Genomic DNA, 16,822 nt, shown 5'->3' with positions numbered 1-16,822 from the left:
AGACATCCCACTTGGCAAATAGGCCAAGAGATAGTTTTGCAAGGATAACAAGGTTTAATTGTACAGGATTCAAATATCAGCAACGGCCTCTGCTTCTCGAGGGCGCTCTGACCAGTTCTGATGCAAACAAAAGCTTAAAAAGCCTATTAGCATCATCACATATAGTACAAAACTGGTGCCACCGATTGGTGGAACTCTACACATAGGCCTGCTCCATAGGGGATGCCAGGCTACAATTGGTTAATTGTTCCCCTGTCATGATCCATCGATCACACCCCTTTTGGTCCTCCTGGTCCCTGGCACGTCGGGGGTTACTCGCTGTAGTACACCCAACATGGCCGAATTCACAGAACACGGTCTATCGACCTTTACGTCCATGCAGCACGTTCCATAAAGGAACCACGCCCCTGCGGCTCTGCGCATCTCAACGCTATTTTTAGCTGAGGCTAGACGTGCGTCGCAGTTTGTGCTCCTGGAACTGAGTTGCTACTCGAATTCCCGGACCCATTCCTTCTCCTTCTCTTTCCTCCCCCTTGTACCTGTATTCCATCCGTGTTCCGCGCAGACCGCTCTCGTGTGCGGCCTTCCTTCCTGGTCTTCCTGGAGTTCCGTGGTCCCGGACGAAGAAGCTGAACGAATCCTGGAATCCGACGACGGCCGAGCGGGCTTATACAAAACCCGAACATCACGGAAGAAAACCCCAGCAAAGGATCCCACAAGGCAGCAAAAACAGGTGAGAAAAAAGGAAACCTGTGACAGATTGAGACGCCACCTGATTGAATTCGACACAGACATGGAAGCGGCCATCCAGGACCTTATGTGTGGCATGCAAGAGCTGACGACCGAAGTGCAAAATTTAAAGGCAGAAAACGCTGCCTTAAAGCAATTGGTATTGTCCCGTGAATCTGCTACGAAAGAGAGTGTAATCCTGGGCGGCGTTGTTGACAAATATGATGGTTCCGCAAAGAGCCTTCGTGGATTCCTTGACTCATGTTTGGTCCACTTTACTTTCAAGCCTTATTATTTTTTTACGCCCAGGGCTAAGGTGGGCTTTATTATTTCGCATCTTTCCGGCAATGCCTTGACCTGGGCCACCCCACTGGTTAACTCTGGGGATTCTCTCCTGGATGATTATGATGGCTTCATACAGGCCCTTAGACCATGTTTGACTGCCCAGAGCAGGTCTACAGTGCCCAGGAACGTCTACTCGACTTTAAACAAGGTTCCCAGGATATGCTCACGTATGTCACACGCTTCAAACAGTTGGCTAAAGAAGCGGATTGGTCCTATGAACCTTGTTTTACCCTATTTCGAAGGGAGCTAAACGAAGACATCAAGGATGAACTAGCCAGAGTGGTGCGCCCAAGTTCTTATCAGGCCCTGATGGATCTTGCTCTGCAGATTGACTTTCGCATTCAGGAGAGAAAGGCAGAGAAAAAGAAAAGCAAGCTACCACTCCAGAAGAACCCCATTGGAATAACCTCGAGCCCTGAAGGTATTTCCACTTCGAGTAACGAGTCTGAACCTATGCAGCAAGGGGCATTCCGTGGATCCATATCCTCCCAAGAAAGAATGCGTAGGATCCATACCGGGTTGTGTATGTATTGTGCATCAGACAAACATTTAGTAAGAGAGTGCCCATTAGCCCCATCACGGCGCTCGGGAAACGCCCAGCTCCCGATCCTAGATGGAGCACAGGTTCTCGAGAGAGATGCCTGCTAAACATCAATTCCATCCTTGAACTCTCCTCTTCTTTGGTGATCTTACAGGCCTTTTTATCGCCATCCAAGAAGGAAACGTATCCCATCCTGCCACTGGTGGACTGTGGAGCTATGGGGATTTTCATAGACCAAGAATGGGTTCTTAAACACCATATTCCTTACGAATCCCGGACTATTATGCAACCTGTAGAAGCAATTGATGGAAGGCCCCTTTCTTCAGGACCCATAACCCTTCAGACCAAGGACGTCAAACTTGCCATAAACCACCATCGAGAAAGGATAAAATTTGACATCATCAAGTCGGCCCATTACCCATTGGTATTGGGAATGCCCTGGCTTCAAAAACACAATCCGTGCATCAATTGGACAGCGGGTTCCTTGTTCCTGGTCTCAGAATTTTGTATGTCCCACTGCATAATGTCAGACCTCGCTCCAACACCATCAGAAGGACCTCCTACGAATCACCAAGGTACAATCTCAGTCTCAAACATTATCCGGGCCCCGGAGATATACCAGGAATATTCTGATGTTTTCTCTTCTGCCATTGTCCAGGCGTTACCTCCCCATAGACCAAAAGACTGTGCTATAGAAACGGACCCTTCCGCTGTGATTCCCTTTGGAAGGATGTTCATCTTGTCCGAACCTGAAAAGAAAGCCCTTCGAGAATACCTGGATACTAATCTTGCAAATGGCACCATATGATCCTCTAAATCCCCAGCAGGGGCCTCACTGTTTTTGTTCCCAAGAAAGATACCAAGGAACTCAGACCATGTCTGGATTATCGAGGTCTAAATCAATGCACCCTTAAGGATCGTTATCCGTTACCCTTGATCTCGGACATTCTGGAGGCAGTAAGGGGCGCAGTTGTTTTCACCAAGTTGGATCTCAGGGGTGCCTACCATTTGATTCAGATTAGGGCAGGAGACCAGTGGAAAACAGCCTTTAGAACACCCTTCGGTCATTATGAATACTTGATCATGCCCTTTGGACTTGCTAATGCTCTGGCGGAATTCCAACGCTTCATGGATAGGGTGTTCTCAGACATGCTGTTTCTTTTTGTGATTGTCTATTTGGACAACATCCTAATATTTTCGAAGGACATTTCCAAGCACGAAGAACATGTAAAGGCAGTGTTACAACGACTACGCGAAAACAAACTCCTGGCAAAGCCCGAGAAATGCATCTTCCATGCTTCTACTATACACTACCTAGGATTTGTCCTTAGTCCAGAAGGCATCGGAATGGATCAATCCAAGGTTAAGGCTATATTATCCTGGCCAAGTCCCACCTCTGTGAAACAAATCCAGTCTTTCCTGGGCTTGGCTAATTTCTACAGGAAATTCATATCTTCCTTTTCCGAGATAGTCCAACCAGTCATTGCCCTGTTAAAGAAAGACATTCCCTTCCTTTGGACCACAGCTCAAGAGGAAGCCTTCCAACGGTTGAAGACTGATTTTAAACAAGGCCCCATCCTGGCTCAACCTGATGTCAACCAACCTTTCATAGTGGAGACAGATGCCTCCAGCTACGCTATTGGAGCCGTTCTCAAACAGCCATTCGGGGACAGGATGGAGCACCCCATCGCTTACCTTTCACGGACATTAACTCCCAGTGAAACCCATTACTCAGTCTTGGAAAAGGTACTGCTAGCCATCCGTCAAGTCTTCACCGAGTGGCGTCATCTACTCCTCGGAGCAAAACATCCTGTCCAGGTCCTCACGGACCATCGAACCTACAAGTACTGCAGGCCTTGCAATGTAGGAATAGCCGTCAAGCTCGGTGGGCCTTCTTCTTTGCCCAATATCAGTTCCAGATTCACCACGTTCCCGGAACACAAAATCTAATAGCTGACACCATCTCTCGACGTCCAGACTACGAACCTCCAGGAGATCGGGCATATCCCAAGATGTTTCCTCACACAATATTTATAGCTCACGCAAACAATCTCCTGGAAGACATTCGCATACAAACTCAGACTTCGGAACTCTGGAAGGGTCTTTCAAAAAGGAATCAATGGGATCTGAGAACCAAGGACGGATACTTGTTTAAGAATAACAACCCGGTCATTCCCACACAGAAACTACAACAAAAGATTATAAACCTCTGCCATGATACCCTTCACTCCAGTCATTGTGGCATTTCCAACACCCTCCGTCTAATACAAAGACAATTCTGGTGGCCCAGAATGAAGGCTGACTTTCAACTGTACGTTCAATCTTGTTTCGTCTGTAATGAAAACAAACATGACAACCAGAAACCAGCAGGACTCTTATTACAGCCTACTCCACCAACGAGACCTTGGGAAGTCATCGCTACAGACTTTATTGTAGAATTACCGCCATCTAGAGTGTACACCACTATCATGGTCACTATTGACTTGTTCACTCATATGGCTCATTTTACACCTCTGTATAAGTTACCATCCTCGTCAGAACTTGCTGGAATCTTCCTGGAACACATCTTCCGACTGCATGGACTTCCTTCCAAGATCATATCGGACAGAGGACCACAGTATATCTCTCAATTTTGGAAGCACCTCTGCAGGATACTAGGAATCCAACGAGCCCTCTCCTCAGAATATGATCCCCAAACCAATGGAGTCACAGAACGAGTAAATCAAACCCTTGAACAATACCTTTGTTGTTTCTCCACTATGGTCCAGGAGGATTGGTCGCTTCTAATACCAGTGGCAGAATTCGCCTACAACAATTCGGACCATTCGGTTGTTAAAACCAGCCCTTTTTTTTGCAGCCATGGATTCCACCCTGCGGTATTACCTTCAGTCCTTTCGCATCCTACTCCAGTTCGAACAGTCGACTCCTGGATTGAAACACTCATCAATATACAGAGAGAAGCCAAGGAACATCTAGAAAGGGCACAGATCCAAACTAAGCACTATGCAGATTCGAGGAGAAGACCAGGGCCTTCTTACACCATTGGGGATAAAGTATGGTTATCCTCGAAGCTACTGCCCCGACATCTCAGACCGAATAAGTTGGCTCCTCGATATTATAGCCCTTTTCCTATAAAAGAAGTCATTAACCCTGTGGCCTTTCGACTTAAACTACCAGTCTCCTGGAAGAAAATCCATCCAGTTTTTCACAAATCTCTATTGAAGCCTTGCATCCAAACCACCCAGACTAACCTTAGACCCAATCCTGTGATTGTCAATGACCAGTTAGAATATGAAGTTTGTCGAATATGTGACTCCAGATATAGGCGAGGACAACTTCAATACCTGGTGGAATGGAAGGGCTATCCACCCAGTGAACGTACCTGGGAACCTGTCTCAAACCTGAACTCCCCCAGATTACTCAGAAGGTTCCATCTAATACATCCAGGCAAACCCGGTGGAACGAGTTTTAGAAGGGGGCATGCTGTCATGATCCATTGATCACGCCCCTTTTGGTCCTCCTGGTCCCTGGCACGTCGGGGGTTACTCGCTGTAGTACACACAACATGGCCGAATTCACAGAACGCGGTCTATTGACCTTTATGTCCATGCAGCATGTTCCATAAAAGAACCATGCCCCTAGGGCTCCACGCGTCTCAACGCTATCATTAGCTGAGGCTAGATGTGCGTCGCAGTTCGTGCTCCTGGAACTGAGTTGCTACCCGAATTCCCGGACCCATTCCTTCTCCTTCTCCTTCCTCCCCCTTGTACCTGTATTACATCCGCGTTACGCGCGGATGTAATTATTACATCCGCGTTACGCGCTCTCGTGTGCGGCCTTCCTTCCTGGTCTTCCCGGAGTTCCGTGGTCCCGGACGAAGAAGCTGAACGAATCCTGGAATCCGACGACAGCCGAGCGGGCTTATACAAGACCCGAACAGCACGGAAGAAAACCCCGGCGAAGGATCCCGCAAGGCAGCAAAAACAGCTGAGAAAAAAGGAAACCTGTGACATCCCCGTTGATCAGGATCCACGTGGGGAAGCTGGGCTCATCCTCGTGTTGAACGTCGGGGCACACATTAATACCATTTTCCTATCTAACCTAAACATGCTAAGCCTGAATATTAACTCATTGTGGCAGGCACCTGGGTGGCACAGGAAATGGTTCCAGGGGGAAGTGAGGATAAAATACAGTCATACTGACCCACACATTCAGGGCTTCATTGATACCGCAGTTCCTGCAATAAAGGTCCCGTCCTGGGGTGTTTGATCTTTATATTTATCCCTCCCGGTACCTCGTGTTACACGGGATATGTGCTCATGTTGGAAAGAAATACAACCGCGTATAGTTGGCTCTTCGGTGGACACTTGATTTGTGTTGGGACTTGGGAGTCGCTTATCAAGGAATGCAAAAGGTGTGGGGCTCCAGTCAGTGGTGTGGACCAGGCTGGGTGGGGGTTAGAAGCCTAATGGCAGTTTAGTGGAGATGAATGGGCACAGCGCGGAGCCTGGTGTTGTCTGACCCTCTTGCAGGGTGCATTACTTTGGAAGATACTAGATATTTGCAACACTGAAGGGCATTGGGGGATGTAGACTTCTGTGGGAACAGGGCTCTTGCAAAGCCAGTGTGTTATACAGAAATTGGGCCTTGTGAACCAGGAACGTGAACAGCACAAGCCTGCAGCTTATCCCTTCTGGGCGTTATACAAAATGGAGTCGACGGCTATGGGTTTCTTGTGCCACACATCTACTTCTAAGTGCTAGAGAGCCCCTACATGTTGCCTAATAGTGCAGATTATTCTCCCCTTGTATGTTATATCACTTCATATGGTGTTTGTCTTATTTGGAAGTGCCTAGGGGGGTGGGATAGGCCCATTTCCATTCCAACATTCCGCCCTTTCGTTACTTCTACAGTAACAAATTCTCCCCCCATATTTCCGCTCATTTGCATGCCTTTCTGCTTTGTTCCACGCAGGTGTTCTCTTCATGGGCATCCACACACTGCACACATGCCCCAGACAGTCCCCATGCTGCACATACAGTTCAGGTGTGCAGGTCATGTATATACATCCCCCATCATCCGCCCAATCCACCCACACTTCCTTATACTTTTAGGGATCTGGGGAGGTACAATGGTTGTGTGGTATAAGTTGTCAATTACGTCACCAAAAGCGATGGGTATCATTTGGTGTGGGGCTTTCCTTTTGCTCTGTTTGGATTTCTACTTCCTTTGTATCATGAGGTACTTTATTATTAGTCTTCCCAATAGTCACCATTATCATTGCAGTATTAGGCACAGCTTGGCACAACACCGGAGACCCAATTCGCCAGAGGCGTAGCCAGGACTGTCTATCTAGTGGGGCCTGAAGGTAATGTAGTTGGGCCTACTGCAGCGACATTAACATCTGTAAATGCCCATATGGCGCTGCTGAGTGGGCATTTCCAGAATTTCGGTGGACAGTTCCCGCTGAGGCCCTAACCTCCCTAAGCCTCTGCTGAGCCATGGTACATTGGTGTTTATTGTCTGTTTTGTTTGGCAATAATGAAGCATTCCATCTTTGTGGAGAGGGGTGTAACAGGTGTTATTGGGGCACACCGCTGCTATATGCGAGAGGTGAATCTGAGGGCACTCCAGAGGGTTAGCGATGATTACAGCTGTTACAGCCCAACCCACCAGCCCAGCCCCGACACTGTAATGCCATTATAATATGGCTAAATCGCAAAAGCAGATAAAAAACAGGTTAACAAGAAAAGACAGCTGTTGGCAAAGGTGTTCAGAACTTTGCAGTAAACATTATCCTGGTAGAATATTGGCTGAGGGTGACTAAGGAGGTAGACATTTAGGAGAGAAACACTGATTAAGCTCCTATGCAGGCAGATTGTTCGAAATAACCCGCCAACATTATACTTGTCTTTATTGTGCCTGGTCTGCATTGACAGGCAATGTTTTTCTGGTATATTTTACCTTATTTTCTGATAACATAAATAGCTTACAACAGTTCAGCAAGATATTGTTTTGCTCTCCCCTGATGAGCAATTAGGATGTTTTTTTTTTTTTTTTGGTTCAACATTATTGATTGGTCAATTTTGAATGTACCTCAGCTCATTATTTAAACTGATGGAAAAAGTGCTGCCTAGTCTCCTTCAGTGAGAAGATTTAATTAATCCGTAGCAGGATGCTTCACGCACTGCGCCTTTGTCATGCTTCAAATAAAATGCCCAAGACCATGACTGCAGGCGCTCTTTGGTTTCATGACAGAGTATTCTACACCGCCTCCATTGCTTTCATCTGAGCAGCCTAACTCCTGATGTACGAGCAAAGAATGAAACGCTGCAACAGAGGGGCCTAAACTAAGGTCCCAACAGCATGAGGCAGTGTAGATGTTCTTTGATTTCAGTACATAAACATTACACGTTGTCTCTTACACTCCAATCGAGGCTGTCAAGAGTTTGGCTATATATCAACACAGCTCCTAGCAGAAACTGGTGTGATAAGTTGGTCTGTACGACAGGTTTATGTTGCCTTTTACGAGGCCTGAAAGGAGGACGCGCACACAGAGGCGATCATCAACACATCTTTATTTTCCTTTCCCTAACAGTAACTGGCGCTTCTCGCGCCTTACCCAGAACTCCCTTCGTTCCCCAACTCCCCGTCACAAACTACACCCCTCCAATGGCGGGGGCTAAACAAGTTAACCCATGGGTGGCCGGCAACACCACCCCCGAACAATATGTCCAAACATCAACTCAACACTCTTCAACAAGCCTCATAGGTTTCTTGATGGCTCGCCGTGGTCTCTCATCTTGGGCAACTGGCCCTAATATTTCCTGAGTCCCAGCTTCATGGCTTGTCCCTCCAGGGTCTCCTACCGGAGGGGTCCACAGGTCGTTTCGCAGCTCTCACGGTTCTGGGGAAAACGGTCTCTGAGGAAACTCCGCTCCCTCTCGCCTGACATAGTGTCTGAATTGTTGACAGTTCCTGGTGACAGCTCTGTTCTGATCTTCGGCTGTCACCATCGTACCTTTCACTGCGGTTACCCTCATGGGACTTTGGGCAAACCACGGATCTGTCTTTCTGGGCTGTTGGACGAGAACTTCATCTCCTACGTGGAAATCTTTTGTCACTGCTTGGCGGCGAGCGTCAGTGTCTCGTCTTGCTCTCTCTTTGGCTTCTGCATCCCTTTGGCGTATGTCCATGTCAGGCGGCTCATCGCTTGACGGGTTGCGTGGTATGCAGGTTTGCACTTTGTAGCCGAGCATTAGCTTGGCGGGTGTCTTGTTCGTTGCTTCATGGGGTGTGTTTCTATAGTCTCGTAGTAGTCGGCACAGTGCCTGGTGGGGATTGACTGCTTCGACTCTGGCCCTCTGTATCGTCTTTTTAATCGACGCCATGAAGTGTTCTGCCATTCTGTCCGCTTGTGGGTGGCGAGGGGTTTTCTTCATATGTCTGAAACCCAGAAGCTTCGCCAGTGTCCCAAACTCGTGTCCACAGAACGGTGGTCCATTGTCAGATTTGACAGGCATGACAGTTCTTCACCCATTCCTCTACCGCTGCATCTAAGAAAGGGAACCAGACATGGCACCTCAGCTGTTTTTTGGTGTTTTTGGCCCCTCTGTGCCCCTCATGGGCCGTTCGGACAACCTCGCTCCTTAATGTGGCAGGGATGACAATCCTGCACCCTCTGAGAAGAATATTGTTGTCCTTGACAGCCAGTTCCTTGTGCATCCTTGCCAGCCTTTCGATCTCCTGTCTGCTCACTCCCGTGTATGCCAGCATTGCCCTATGATGGTCTTTCCACTTATTGGTCAATGTGAGGCTGATAGCGAGGGCTGTCGTAGGGTCAGCAGCTGATGCAGTGGCAACCATCTCGAGGGATAAGACCGGTGGTAACGAGTTGGATGCTACGTACTGCACATAGGCGACATCTCCTTTCCGGGTCAGTGGGGCCCCGACTGGATGACGCGACAGATAGTCAGCGGCGTTGAGGTTGGACCCGGTACGATGTATAATGTCATACTTGTATTCCTGTAGACGGATGCCCCACCGCTCAATCCTTGGGGGCATCTTGGTGTGCGGGTTCCCGAACAACGACAGCAGCGCCTGGTGGTCAGTGATCAAGGTGAACTTTTTCCCAATGCGAAGTTGTGAAAATCCTCACATGCCCAGACCGCGGCCAAACTCTCCTTCTCCGCCTGGGAATAGGCCAGTTCTGGGGTTGACAATGCCCTGCTTGCATAAGCGACCACGTGTCTGGGGTTGACATCTGTGCCGTTGGTTTGGGCTAAGATGGCTCCAAGGCCAACTGGGCTCGCGTCTACCACCACTTCTGTGTGCCACGAGGGGTTGAAGTACGCAAGGCGGTGGGCTTCCGTAAGGGCTTGCTTGATGCTGGTAAAAGCCTGGCGGCATGCGGGGGTCCGCTCAAAAGTTGATTCTTTTTGCAGTAGCTTTCCCAGCGGGTCAGTGAGAGAGGCATAATGGGGTATGTACCTTGCACAGTATCCCGCCATGCCGAGGAAGGAGCGGACATCCGCGACCTGCTGTGGTTCGCTGAGGTTGGTGATTGTGTCGACTTTGTCGGGATCTGGCATCATCCCTTCACTGGAAAAGATGTGCCTGAAGAACTTTAGTTTTGTCTTGCTGAATCGGCACTTGGTGATGTTGAGTATGAGGCCCGCCTCCTGAAGCTCTGCACAGGTGGCATGTAATGCTTTGTCGTGGGACTCCTTTGACGATCCAAAAACAAGGATATCGTCGCTGTAGTTCAGAGTGCCCCTTATGGGTCTGATTACCTGGCGTATGGCTTCCTGGAAAATCTCTCCGGCGGACGAGATACTAAAATTCAGTCTCTGGTATCTGAAAAGTCTGTTGTGCGTCGCAAACGTTGTGATGGACCTGGAGTCAGGATGTAGCTCCAGCTGATGGTAGCCTTGGATTAGGTTGAGCTTGGAGAACATCCGGGCATTGTTTAGTTGCACAATCATGTCCTCAATGCACGGTCCCGGATGCCTCTCACGTTGAATGGCGGTGTTTGCTACCCTCATGTCCACACACAACCGGATCTTGCCTCCTTCCTTCGGCACAACCACGAGAGGGGATACCCATGGTGTTTGCCCCGTTGCTGGTTCGATGATACCATCGGAAAGCAGTTGTTGGAGTGCTTCTGACACTGCCACTTGCAGGTGGAACCCAACTCTTCTGGGATGTTGTGGCACTGGTCTCACCGAGGGGTCAATGTGGAGTCTGACGGGAGGGGCCTTGAGTTTTCCCAGCCCTGTGCATAGGTTGGGGAATTTTCTTGTGATGTCGCTTTGTGTGATGAGGTTCTGGGATTGATAGCATGCTATAGTGTCGACAGAGTCCCTCGGATTCAGGATTCAGTCTGTTTGAGGTTGCAGTAATGGTGTCTCCCGCCTTCACGTGTATCTCAATCAATCCTAGGTGGGATGCCGTGTGATAGCTGAGTAGGCATCAGCTTCTGGCAAGTGAACGGATGATGTGTATTGTTCTGTCCACTTGCCGACCATTCAGGAGGAGACGTTGTGTGAAACGTCCCACTGTCTGCATGGGGGTGGCAGCTCCCCACTGAAAGATTCTCGAGTGTGATGGTTCGAGCGTCGGCGGGTTTGGTATCCTAGCGTAGTCCTGCTCGCCCATGATATTAACAGTAGCGCCTGAGTCAACCATGAATTGGAATTGGCAGTTCCGCATCTTGACCGGGATTTTGGGGGCCTCCCTGGCCTCTTCATTGTCAAGTATGAGATTGACAAACTCGTCCTGGTCGTACGATCATATGGCGTGTTGTATGCTGCTTCCTGCTCGTCATGGTAGAATGTTTCAGGCCTATATTCTGTCGGTGGGTAATCATACTCATCCGTGAAATATCTGGTTTGGTCTGCCTGGTCTAGCTGTGGTGGGTACCCCTGTGCTTGGTACTCATCAATGGCTCTGACGTATCGCCTCTGTCTCTGCCCTTGCTGGTAGTATCTGGGTTGATTATATTGTGGGGACGGCGGGCAAAGAGGCATCCTGGCGGGTGCTTGGGGGCGCATTGGAGGAAATGGTATGCCTTCTCTGCATACAGAGTGAAAGAGTCCCTCTCTTTCGCAGTTTGTGCATCGTTGGGATAAAGCTGGGCATGACATCCCACAGCGGTAGCATTGTCTCTGTTGGCGTGGAAACTGTGTAGCTTGTGCTCTGTATGGTTGCGACCCTCTGTCACCTTGACGAGGTGGCTGTATGGCTGCGATGAGTTCATTGGTGTCTTGTTTGGGGTTGCCTGTGTTGCCCATGGATGAGGCTTGGGCATCAACCCTCTCATGTATGCGAGCAAGCTCACTGACTTCTGGGATGGTGAGGGTTTTTTTTAGTAGCTGTTTCTTGAGTGTGGGGGAAAGACACCCTTCTATGACCCTCAACCTTATCGCTTCTTCTAGCGATGAATGAGTCGAACTGGCAGTTTGCTCCCTTCACTCTTAGGCGGGTTATGAATTCGTCGACTGTCTCTTGTGGCAATTGGGTGCATTTGTTAAATAAATATCGCTCGTAGTCGCGGTTGACTTGGATGATGAGGAGTTTGTCTAGGGCCCCAATCAGGTTTGTGAAGGTGTTTTGTTCAGCTGCGGGAATCGTTTTCACAACTGTCTTTATCTCCCCCCCACCAAATTGAGGAAGATGTCCCTGATGTTGGGGGAGTCGCCGTCACCAGACCACCTCACATAGTGCTGGAAGTCTTCCATCCAGTCAGTCCATCTCGGCCCCTTGGTGGCTTCAGGCGTCATGGTGAATGGCGGGTGTGGCCGCAGCTGTATTGGCTTTGCCGCGCGGGCCGGTTTGGGGGACCCAGGATTGGACACAGGGTTGCTCATGTTGCTAGGCGGTGAGAGTCTGCGGGTGTGCAATCAGCCCGTGTATGCAGTGATTTGCTGCCTCAAACTTGCTGGCCTGGAGTGGTGGCCGCGCCACAGACATACACACACACTGGTGTAGGCCTAGTAGGCAGGTGAGCGTGCACTTGCACCCACCTGAGAGTCTGGTGACAAGAATGGGCCGAAAGAGCCCCAGGTGCTGCGAGGAGGAGGTTTCCAATCATCTCTGATGGACCCTATGGCGCGTGCTGAGTGTGGGAGGAGGAGAAAAGGGCTGGAACGTGCAGCCGGAGGGTGTGGGTGGGATCACCGGCACGCGTCGCCTGAGAGGACCTGGCGGACTGCCAGGACCAAATGCGCACTTCCCAGTGCTCGCGCAGCTGTCTGGCATGCCGTACCAGGCGTGACGATGGAGGAGGAGAGGAGCTCGGCGTGCAGGCAGATGCCCAAGCGTACGCGGCGGATTGCCGTTACTCATACTGGAAGAGGAGTAGGATGAGACTCGGCGGGTCAGTCGAGCGTGGATGTGGCGGATTGCCAAAGGAGGACTCCGCTGTGCGCACGGACAGCCTTCGTCGCCAGTGTTGCCTTTTACGAGGCCTGAAAGGAGGACGTGCGCACGGAGGGGATCATCAACACATCTTTATTTTCCTTTCCCTAACAGTAACTGGCGCTTCTCGCGTCTTACCCAGAACTCCCTTCGTTCCCCAACTCCCCATCACAAACTCTGCCTCTCCAACGGCGGGGGCTAAACAAGTTAACCCATGGGTGGCCGGCAACAGTTTACAAATCATTGTTACACGAGCAGGGTAGGGACGACTGAATCCTTCATCAGATGAGGCCGATCCATTGAGTGCCATGAAAGGGGACATGTCGTTTTTATAATAACAAAACATGTTGCCTCAAACTGTTAATGCATTGCAATGTGCCTATTTGCCAGTGAAACAACGTCCCTATCTGTCTTATTTTCAACATTGTTTGCAAGCATATTCCCTGATATAGGAAGGTCAGTCCTCAGATCCATTATAGCACGAATGCGTCAAAGTCAAAGGTTGCATTTTCTTTCAATTTAACCATCAATTCACTGAGTACTAACCCTGCTCCATACAAAGAAGCAATGCCGATATATGATAGTAGCAGCGATATTTAACAATGTGGCATCATTAGTTCCTTATAGAAGATGATCCAGAAAAGTCCAAACATCTAGAGCCACAGTTTGCTGACTCCTGTGTTGGTTCAGTCAAACTTATAGTTGATGCATTTCACAACTCTGTGATCTGTGGCCTATATCAAAGAATACTGTTTGCTTGTGGGGATATTAATTGGTTCAGCTGGACACAAGACTAACAAAGATGTAAGATTTCAGACATGGATTGTACTCTTGCGGAGAAAACAGGATACAGTGTCCATATCCAAGCCTCCCTTTTGCAAGAATGCCCATCCTTAGTGGAGGGGGGCCGTGTAGTGTCCCCAATGAAGATGGGCAAGTAAGGGACTTCCTCAGGGATGGGTCCGGTTCAGGGACGTCATTTCCCCAAAATGCGAGGGGTAGTGAAGTGACATCACACGACCCTTGACCTCTGATGACATCACAGGAAGTAATGTCATTTGGCCCCACCCAAAGTGACATCACAGGAATCGATGTAACACGACCTTTCACCCCACGGCAAAACAGGAAGTGGCATCACATAGCATTGTTTCTGAGTACACTACGGAAAGTATGGTTATGATATCATTGTAAAGTGATATACATTTCATACAAGAATGGATCATCATATGTATCATTAATATCAGTACGTACAGTCCCATATTACCAAATCACTGTGAATGCAAGCAGACATCCAAGGCCAAGCGATAATGATGTGTTATTATATATCACTTACACTTAAGCGCTTCATATAGAACAAATATACATGCAATAGCAATATCACCCAACCTGTGTTGGTACTCATGTATCAACCTCAGCAAGATGAAAGGCTGAGTTGACCTCAATGGGAGTCGAACCTGCAACCTGCAGACCACACACACATTGCAGCAGCCAGCGCTCAACCCACTGAGCTCTCCTACCAGCTACAGCCATCAGAAAACCACCCACTCCAGAAACAAAGAGCCACATGCTGCTGGCCCCAGCCCATGAGCCACAATGTAAATAAAAAAATACAAAAATGTGTGCATTATTTTTAGTTGTAGCAAGGGAGACCACAGGGGTAGCAAAGGAGACCTCATGGGTTGCAGGCACCCGGGAGCACAACCCGTAGTCTGCCGGCCTGGGAACTACGGTACCGGCAAGCTTACCGGTACCGTAGTTCCCAGACCGGCAGACTCGTAATGAGGCCCATTGTGTTTCTATCATGGGTACTTCTTATGGTACTAAGACCTTGGGTGCCCCAGATGCATGCAATATTAAGGAACAATTGTAGCAACTCCCATTAGTCATTCGCCCTCCCGTGGTACTCACATCAGAGTACCAACTGTTGGAATGTTCGGGGTGGTGAATGTCTCCCACCACATCTAATCTTAAACCATGATATGCATGATATTTACGTTGGCTCGTTTGCCTCCTCTTTCTGTCACTACGCAATATGAGAATATTTCTTACAGCTATTAGCTCTTTAGTTCTGTTGACCTTGCATAGGGTTTGCTTTACCCCCGGCATCATATTGTGGTTTGGGAGTTGCTACTATTCACAAGGCTATTATTATTGTAACTTGTGCCATTTGTTGATGTTATAAAAACCTTAGCTGTTGCTGCTGAAATACTCACATTCAGCCTTTCATTCACACCAGGAAAGGGGGTAGGGTCGAATTTTGGTAGGGTACATACAAATGTAAGTGAGGACACTGGGTGGTATTACAGTTACATTAGAAAGAATTACGGTACCATTTAAAAGCATTTTTGTCTCATTGAAATCCTGGTTTGTAATGTTCAAGGGTGTATTTCCATTCCAGGTCCATTTAAACCCCTTCCCCCCACTTCTTTTAGATGACCAGCCCAGATAAAAGATGTCCCCAATGAATATCCAAAATGAACATACATGTTGTGAACAAAATCACTGTAAAATGGAAGTCACAGTCATAGGTGTAGGCCCTAGTAATACTTATTCTATTTCTACTATTATCAACATTCAAAGAATCTCTTAATGGTGTCATCTCCATCCTCTTTGCACCTGCAGAAACTGGAAAATACAGAACTGGTAGGAGGTGGGAAGAAGAGGAGAGCGAGAGAGAAAGAGAGAACGAGAGAGAGAGAGAGAAAGAGAGAGAGAGGGAGAGAGAGTTTTAGTTTCTGTAGCTCGTGTTCTAGCAGCAATGCATGTTCTATGCTTATTTTCACATGCACAAATATAGTCGGCGCAGAGCTACTGATTTGAGGTAGTGTTGTTGTTTTTAGTCTGGGCGCCTAGTGTAGTTTTCTGAGGTGCCCTGAGAACATCAGATATCCAATATCCCAGCCCTTTCTCCTTCACTGCAAGAGCAGTGAAGGTCCCTAGTAATACTAATTCTATTTCTACTATTATCAACATTCGAAGAATCTCTTAATGGTGTCATCTCCATCATCTTTGCACCTTCAGAAACTGGAAAATACAGGAATGGTAGGAGGTGGGGAGAAGAGGAGAGCAAAAGAGAAAGAGAGAGAGAGAGAGAGAGAGGGAGAGAGAGAGAGAGAGAGAGAGAGAGAGAGAGTTTTAGTTTCTGTAGCTCGTCTCTCAGATCAAATATCCTATCTCAAGCCTTTCACCTTCACTGCAAGAGGGGTGGAAAACACCACTTCATAGGGTCCGTGAAACATAGGTTTGTTCCATTTTTGGACAAAGCTTCGGACATAAATTAATTCCCCAGGCAACAATGGTTGAGTTGGGGTGGTGTCTGTTAGTGTGGTAGGTGTAGTTTCTCTGTCTTCTGATTGGGGTGGTGCGATGTGTTTTGTGGTGCATCTGATGGCATGTGTGAGTTGGGTTAGGTATTTCTTAAATTCTTCGCACAGAATCATAGCTGCTCTATGAGCATCTGATGCTCTTCTTACTGGTGATAGGGGCGTCCTTGCGGGGATGTGTGAGGAAATAAAATAGTGCTAGGAGCTGGCAATACACCCAATTATTTTTCAGGGTGTTGCATAGTTTGGAAAGTCTGCTTTTAATGAGGCTGTTGATTCTCTCCACCACCAAGTTTGCTTGTGGGTGGTAAATACATGCAATGTTTAATCCCTAACAGAGTAGTCACCTCTTTGAAGAGTTTTTTGAAAAAATCTATCCCATTGTCCGATCGTAGGACATCGCACACTCCCTACTGGGGGAAAACCTCTCTGTATAGGAATTTTGCATCTGGGTGGGCGCATGGGC

Source organism: Ambystoma mexicanum, chromosome 6q (assembly GCF_040938575.1).
Source record: "Ambystoma mexicanum isolate Mex_15411 chromosome 6q, UKY_AmexF1_1, whole genome shotgun sequence".
NCBI lineage: Eukaryota > Metazoa > Chordata > Amphibia > Caudata > Ambystomatidae > Ambystoma > Ambystoma mexicanum.
Note: the sequence above shows the minus strand (reverse complement) of the source record.